Consider the following 8,573-nt stretch of genomic DNA (forward strand, 5'->3'; position numbering starts at 1 on the left):
TCTTCGCTATCTCCGCTTTGCGTCTGCCTACCGACGTCAGCCGAGCGAAGCTGCGCTTAGCGATCGGAGCGGCAATGTAAAGGGCAGGCAAGCCACACTTGCAATTTGGATGTCACGCATTAAAGAACATATCGTAATTTTATTTCTGCGCCGAGTTTTACTTAATTCGAAATAATTAGTCGGCCGATTGGGGATAAAAAACATTATCTCCACAGCTCTTAACCTTGTGCGTTACCCTTTTATTACCCTTTTTGTATATCTTTTGTTTTATAGATTAATCTTTAGCTAAGCTGAGGAGCGTAGCGTATCGGATCAAATCAATAAAAAGTTGATGGGTCTAAGGGGCTAGCTAACGAGGCAGTCAATGGCAATGGCAATGGAAATCCAAATGGAAATTTATGCAAACCATGCGGCAAAACTAAAAAAAAAACTAAACTAATACGCAGAATCATAGACGAGGGGGAACGTTGTGAGTTGCTGCGGACACCGCAACTCTACAGTTATACCCGATACTAAGTCAGTATGGCTCTCCTCCGGCAGACGCCTCTGAGAAAATCAGTCTGAGCGTGACGTCGGGCGCTGCGTAGCCACTGCAAATTGATTTGTTCCTTTTGGCTATAAAAATTATCTGATCTAAACCAGATTCAGCAATCTGATAGATATGGTCGTTATCTATGATTCTGCGTTTTTAGTTTTCTCGAATGTGCAATATTGTGGATGCAACAGATTTTCGTCTTTTGTGAGGGCGGAAGGGGGTGGGGCGAAATTCTGAGATAAACGTTTTATAGTGAGATCTAACAGGAGTGCATATACTAAATTTGGTTACTCTAGCCTTAATAGTCTCTGAGATTTATGGATGCCACAGATTTTCGTCCTTTGCGGGGTCGGAAGGGGGTGTGGCGAAATTTTGACACAAAACGGTCAAGGTCCGATATCACAGGAGTGTGGATACCAAACTTGGTTGCTCTAGCTCTTATGGGTTCTGAGATCCTAGAACTCATATTTTGCAATTGGAAAAACCGACCATGAAACCTGTGTGTTAGAGAGAGAGAGAGCGAGAAAGAATGAAATTGTATTCTTGATTCTGGCTATAATAATTATACGATCTGGTTCAGAATTTGCCGTCTAGAAGATATACTCATATTCTACGATTCTGCGATTTTGGTTTTTTCGTATCTTTAAAATTGTGGATGCCACAGATTTTCGCCCTTTGTGGGAGCGAAGTGGGCGGGGCAAAGTTTTGAAATTTTTTTGTAGCAGTGACATATCACAGAAGTCTGGATCCAAAACATCGTTGCTATAGCTCTTATAGTCTTTGAGCACTAGGCGCTGAAGGGGATGGACAGACGGACAGACGGACGGACGGACAGACGGACGGACGGACAAACGGACAGACAGACATGGCTCAATCGACTCGGCTATTGATGCTGATCAAGAATATATATACCAAACTTGATTCAAATTTGTAGATCACTTTGAACAATCAAGCCACTCCCTGAGTACTTATCAGGCCTTGTCTTACCTTGTTTTCAGTTGGATTGTTATAATTTAATAACTGCACGGGAGGGCAAATTAAGTCTGTAGTTCGGGTACCACAAAAACCACTTAAAACCGCTTTCTTTAATTGCCCCCAAAACGAAGATTTGGTTCTTATTTTTCGAGAAACCAGTGGGGTAGCTTTCGGCTGCGGATGTGGCTGTGACTGTGGCTCTGACTGTGGCTCTGCCTCCTGCTGCTGGCCAGCTCCATGGACAGACAGTCATTTGTGTGAAAATCATCGTAGCATGAAGCGTTGTCAAATACCGTTTGTTGCGGGGGTCGGTCCACTCTCATGCTTTTGTTTCGGCCATTTCAAGGTCTGTACAGAAACCGTCTGTTGGGTCAGACCTCCCTCCATTGACCAGAGAAGAGCTCTAACAATGCGGGTTCTGGCATCATTTTCATAGAAACGGCATTAGAAGTTACTCATAGCTCATCCTCCCCATTCTCACTTGACTCTTTGCAGACAGCAGAATGAGCTCTAACAACTGCGGTTTCATCGATCCGCAGGGCCAGTTGAGCGCAGCCCTCGCTAATCGGGACATACGGGAATTCCACACTGCCCTGGACAGCGGTGCCCAGGCCAATCGCCAGGACGATCGAATGCCTCTCAGGTGGGCTCCTGCATTCAGCTGCTGCTCGAGTACGGAGCCTCTCCGAATTTGGTGGATCAGGGCGAGTTCACGCCCCTCCACCATGTGCTGAAGAATAGAAAGATTGAGGCAGGCACTAAGCTGGAACTGATCCGACTTTTCCTGAAACAACCACAGTTGGACATTGACAGCTATCGGAACGGGCAGGTACGCCAGATGCTGAGGGATCAGTATTCGGAACTGCCGTTGCCGGAGCTGCGCGAGGCCGGAGCAGAGATCGACTGCGAGCGACTCCTCCGCACGCTGCGGGACGGAGACGAAAACCAGTTCGAGCAACAGTTCGCGGAGTACCACCAGAACGTCAGCGGAAACGCAGACAACCAATGCAATGCCAACCAGGAGGAGTATCAGTCCCTGCTGGCAGAGATGGCCTTTGAGGCCATCCTCGAGACGGGCAGCAACATTAATCCTTCAAAATTGAGCGACATCCTTCAGCCCTGTGGAGTTGGCCGTAATCTGGGGCAACCACAGGGCGCTAGAGAAGCTGTTGAAGCATCCGCAGCTGAGGCTGACATCGCATTCCAAGCTGCTGAACGCGGTTATCAGTCGCCTGGGTGAGCAGCCGCTGGACGACTTCTGTGACCACCAGCGCTGCTTCCAGCTGCTGCTCGAGAGCGATCGTGTGGACATCAATGAGGCAGACAAGGCTGGCCTGGTGCCACTCTCCTATGCGGTCAAGTATCGCAACACAAAGGTGGCACAGGAGCTTCTACGGCAGGGAGCGTACATCGGGGCGAGAAGCGCGTTCGGAGATCTTCCCATACAGGAGATGGACCCGAAAGTGCTGGAGGAGCACTTCGATTCCTGCATCACCACCAACGGGGAGAAGCCCGGTGACCAGAGTTTCGAGATCATCATCAACTACAAGAATCTGATGAGACGCCAGCGAGAGCCCGGGCAGTCGGACAAGCGGAGCATTGGCCATCCTCACCAATTGGAGGACGAGATGACTCCAATCGCATACATCGCCGAATCCAAGGAGCTGCGTTACCTGCTGCAGCACCCGCTAATCTCGAGTTTCCTCTTCCTCAAGTGGCACCGCCTCTCGGTGATCTTCTATCTGAACTTTCTACTTTACTCTCTCTTCACTGCCTCCATTATCACGCATACGCTCCTTAAGTTCCACGAAAGCGACCACACGGGCCTGACTGCCCTCTTCGGCCTGTTCTCTTGGATAGGGATTGTGTATCTCATGATCCGAGAGGTCATACAGCTTGCCATGTCGCCGCTGCTGTACTTCAGGTCCATCACGAACCTGATGGAGGTGGCTCTCATTTTCTTGTCGATCCTAACCTGCATGGAAGCCAGCTACGACAAGGAGACGCAGCGCATACTGGCCGTCTTCACCATTCTGCTGGTGTCCGTGGAGTTGTGCCTGCTGGTTGGCTCCCTGCCAGTTCTCTCAATTTCGACGCACATGCTCATGGTGCGCGCCGTCTCCAGCAGCTTCATCAAGAGCTTTGCTCTCTACTCGATCTTTGTGCTTACGTTTAGTCTGTGCTTCTACATACTGTTTGGCAAGCCCCAGGTGGATTCCTCCTCTCCAAAGGACAGCACGCCAGAGCCAGCAAAGGAGGGAGAAGATGATGGTCACTTCAACACATTCTCCGTGCCCATCGAGGCGCTCATCAAGACGATTGTGATGCTCACGGGAGAATTTAATGCCGGTGACATAAAGTTTGACAGCGTCTACACTTACCTGATCTTCCTGCTCTTTGTGTTCTTCATGACTATTGTGCTGTTCAATCTCCTGAATGGTCTGGCTGTCAGCGATACTCAGGTGGGTTTATATTTCCTTTTCTTCCTCGGCTTTATCCAACTGTTTTCTCCCCTCTCTATTCCCACAGGCCATCAAGGCCCAGGCGGAACTGAACGGCGCCATTGTCCGCACCAATCAGCTGACCCGCTACGAGCAAGTTCTCACTGGCCGAGATGGACCCAGTTCCAGTTGAACAAAGGCAGTCGGTTCGCTCGAGGAAGACCATGAGCTAGTCACCGGTTCAATCGTAATTTTCTTCATGCTTTTCTTGAGTTTCACGCCCTCGTGGCTTTTCACACACTTGGGACCCCACTAGGCAGAAAAGCGAAAGGAGAGAAAATCTTCACTGATGAATAGCCTGATCGGATCGGATGGGCTGTTATATACTCACAACACATATTCATTGGCCGCATTTGCGAATCGCTGGGCTGTGAACAAGCTTGAATTGAAAGAGTGTCGGCACTTCGGTGTGCCAAAAATACATATCTTTACCCCTTGAATCAGCTCGTGTTTATTTTTCTGCCGTGCATTGCACTTTTGAGCTCAGGTCCTAAACGAGAGTCACACACCACACACATGCACATTATTATCATTATCATCATCATTATGATAATGACTGTGAGCGAACGAATGCTGATGAAGCCTCATTGTCAATGTCGAAAGTTATGGGATTGGTTAAGGAAACCCAAGGTGGGATATGAAAAGTATTGCGTTCTGCTCTGGCATAGGATCCCAGCTTTAATATTAGGGGGATTCCCCTTCCAAGCAACGATGCGACAATCAACGGACATTGATTAACAACTGTATGTACATATGCATCTACAGTGGGTACACAGCAAGATAGCGCGATTAGATACAGGCCAGCGCCGAGCAGCGTAGACACCCAGTACCCTGCCACCCTCCGAGGGAAACAGAGAGCGATGACGGGGGATCTGTGTGTGCGTATACAATGAATTAATATTTCATTCTAGAACGCAGTTGTCTGCGTTAGTTGGGCACAGACACACATAGTACATATATGCTGGCAGCGTTCCCATTCAATCTACTCGACGGCTGATGCACGCCAGTAGCCCCCGCTGGAAACTTCCGCAGATTCTGGAACGCAGAGGATGCGGGCTATCGGCGACAGGGGAATACTTCTAAGCAGAAAGAGAAGGCGAGTTCATATTATTGCCAATTTAATGCAAGAAAAATAAAGAGAGTGGAGTGGGCGATGCCAAAGGCAGAAGAAAGGCCGTAAACCAAAAGAAGGCCTGTCTCGCTCTCTCTCGTGGGAATTGACTTTGAATTTCGAATATTTCGGTATCTATTTTCATTGCGGCCAAAAACGGAGAGACGATTCCGTGTATTGCGATGCCAGCATCAACGAAAATAGATGCCCAAATGGAAGTGCAAACATCTCTGAGGGGAGGGGTGGAGTGTCGGGCGTGTGGCCGTGTGTCTTCTGTCAGTGTGTGATTGGATACTGCTTGCTGCTTTCTGCTCGATGGCTGCCCCTAGAGCACGAGGTGCAGGCGTATCTGGAACACCAGCTGCTCGACGGTCTTCTTCAGGAGCACCGCCAGGGACAGGATGAATCCCAGGAGGCTGAGGGAGAACAGCCAGGGCGTGGTCATGTGCACGGCAATGAAGACGAGCGTCTCGTCGCCCCGGGCATTGGCCATGCGCCACAGCAACTGGCGCTGGATGGTGCGCAGCTTGAACTTGCTGTTCCACAATCGGTGGCCCTTCGAGCCGACGGTTTCGTTGAAGCCCACGGTCTTCTCGACCAGCCAGAACACCGCGCAGCACAGCATTTGCAGCACCAGCAGCACGACCTTGACCACAGCGGTCTCCAAGACGAGGTGGTACAAGGCCACCATGCGCTGACAGTGCTCCGGCTGCATTGTGGAGAGCACGACTGCGCCGAGGGACTCCAGCGGGGAGACCCTGGGGGAAGGGCCGTCGGAGAGCTCCTCCCACTCCGAGTCCGACTCGGTGCGCTCTATCGAGCTGAACTCGCTCTGGCTCTGACAGGTCTGGCTCTGACAGGAGCACGACTCCTCCTCTTGGTCCTCCTCGGTGGGCATCGAGTAGTCGCCCTCGTTGTCGCCCTCGTAGCGGCAGTCGCAGTACTCTTCGTGGGGGTCGTCGTAGTAGTCTCCGCGGCTGTCCGGAGAAGCGCCGCCTCTCCAGAGGGAGCTCAACACGGGTGGTCCCATCGAAGCCATCTGTGGCACAGCATTGAATCCGCAGGGGAGCCGGGGGTAAGTTATGCCCTGGGGGAAGGGGAGTCTGGGCTGCTTCCGCTAACCCATCTGAATCCCTCATCGGAGGGAAGGTGGGGGGTGAGCGTGACCTATTGGACCCATTGGGCGGGACAGCAGAGGACTGGTGTGGATTTGGCCTAGGAAGGGCATCGCATTGAGTCCGTTCTTGTCGGCGGAACCTTCGGGGGGGACCTGCAGCCCCGGCTGCTGCTGCTGCTGCTGCTGCTGGTCGGTAAAGACGAAGGATCCCATGGATCCGAAAATACCCCGCGAGCGGGTGAATGGGGAACGTGGATTGTTAATAGTTGGATTCATCTTATTCCAGCACCTGTGAGGAAATATTCGTTCATGGGCTTTGTTTTGTATTTGTATTTTTGCTTGGCTTTACATCTTCCTTAAGCTGATGTTTTGTGTCACAGCCAACCTGTCATTTGTACATTGAATTGCTGCTCGAGAGGTCTCTTTGGAGTCCTCTGTTCCCCGTGTACAAATTTACATAAAATCACAGGAAGCACTTAGGATTAATAGGGGATACAAATCCCCCTCTACTCCCTCTCCCCCTTTTGGTGGTGTCATGGGTTAAGCATTTGCTGTGTTCGGCATTCAATTTGTGGCTTGATTTCTTACCTTTTATGATGCGCTATACGGTATACGCTAATCCATGTAGGACATGCACTTTGTTTATCCATTCAAAGGCGCTAAAGAGGGTAGTCCTGTAATCCAAAAGGGCATCCAGTATATCCAGAGCGAAGGTTAATCCATTCGATGGAGCGCTCAAGCAGACCAGCCAGGCGGTTGACCAGAAGCTTAACGAGGCTTAAAATTTCCAAGAGGCCGCCAGCCGGCAAGTGTCATTGCAGTCCCTCCAGTCGACTCCACTCCAGTCCAGTTTTTTCCCAAACTGTGCGACGTGAATAACTTTGATGATTTCTTGGCCCAAAGGCGCCCACACAATATAAATACTCCTCCCTTTTTTGTCAATAAGTTTATTTTCAGTCGTTACATTTACGAATAGCAGGCGAGTTTTTCTACTCAAATTAAATATTAAAATTAAAAAACGAAACAGTTATTGGTTGACGTCCTTCAGCTTCTCTGGATCGGTCTACTCAAGCCAAATCAAATATTAAAATTAAAAAACGAAACAGTTATTGGTTGATGTCCTTCAGCTTCGCTGCATCAGTCTTGGCGGCCCACAAGCGACACCCAATTTTTTTATAGTCATCGCTGCACATGACTATCGCCCTCGAATACTCGGCCGGCACCCCAGTTTCCTCTGATAGTCTTAGCATGGTCACTTTTTTTTTCCTTAAAAACGGCAGCAATTTTTTCATTGTCTTCGAATTCCTTGAAACCATACCTCTTATTGCTGTGTAATGTTGGTTCATTACGTGGTTTCCCAAGGTGCTCAACCTTCCAATCATTTTGCCGCATAGTTTGCACTTGCTGCCATGCACGGGTGGCGAAGCCTTAGGGGAAATCGGTGTTTTCAAATTGTCCTTTCCACTTTCAGTACTAAGAATGTCTTCAGTAAACATGTCTGGAGAATTAAGAAGTTATTATATGTATTTTTTTTAAATTGTACTTGTTTACTTACTTAAGTCCGGATCCTCCCGAACCTCCTGCTCCTGCTTCTCCTCCACGTGGTGCACTGGCTCAGACGAATCATATATTTCATCAGAAATAGTACACTCCATATCATTGACTGTATAATCAGAAATATTGTGAATATTGTCAGAAATGTTGTCAATATTCTCCGCAATATCGTGAGTTGTGGCCGACTCCTTCGTATGACCGTTCATATTGTTGTCAATATCCTCAATATCCTGAGTTGTGGCCGACTCCTCCGTATCACCGTGCATATTGTCAATATCCTCAATATCCTGAGTTGTGGCCGACTCCTCCGTATCACCGTTCATATTGTTGTCAATATCCTCAATATCCTAAGATATCATCAGAACAGAAATATTCTGCACCGGAGTAACAGGCTCAGCATACTTCGCGTGCGTCGTCCCCGCTGAATGGAATACATTATTAGAAGAATATAATATAAATGTAACTAATTTACTTACCCTTACGTTGATGGTCCAGAAAAAAAAAGTACAAATTAATCACTCCTGCTGCACTTATGTCGCAAACTTGGGCTCCACCGAACGACAACGTCATGTTGGCAATTTCCTGTGCTTTCGGGCTTTGCACTTTCCGGCCTTGCAGATGGTCCCAGTATATCCCGCATAATACATTAACAAGGGCACTGTCCACCCCGTCAATTCTTACACCTCCCAAATTAATGTACATCTTTGTCTTATTTTGTGTTCTTTATTTATGTTTTAAATAACGGGGCATGTATGGTTTTGGTATTTACTCATCGATAGT

The 8,573-nt window shown here is 48.8% G+C and overlaps 1 long non-coding RNA gene and 1 pseudogene across 1 annotated transcript; one reads left to right on the forward strand and one right to left on the reverse strand.

Annotated features, from left to right (window-relative positions):
- The first annotated feature begins 2,165 nt into the window (after positions 1-2,165).
- LOC117189611 lies at positions 2,166-4,237 on the forward strand (annotated as a pseudogene).
- Positions 4,238-7,556: 3,319 nt separating this feature from the next.
- LOC117189614 lies at positions 7,557-7,889 on the reverse strand. The gene is made up of 2 exons (XR_004473481.1): positions 7,795-7,889; positions 7,557-7,737 (listed from the first exon to the last, which is right to left on the reverse strand). It is a non-coding gene; the product is annotated as an uncharacterized LOC117189614 (long non-coding RNA).
- Between the last annotated feature and the right edge of the window lie 684 nt (positions 7,890-8,573).

The sequence above is a fragment of the Drosophila miranda genome (genome assembly GCF_003369915.1).
Source record: "Drosophila miranda strain MSH22 chromosome Y unlocalized genomic scaffold, D.miranda_PacBio2.1 Contig_Y1_pilon, whole genome shotgun sequence".
Taxonomy (NCBI): Eukaryota; Metazoa; Arthropoda; class Insecta; order Diptera; family Drosophilidae; genus Drosophila; species Drosophila miranda.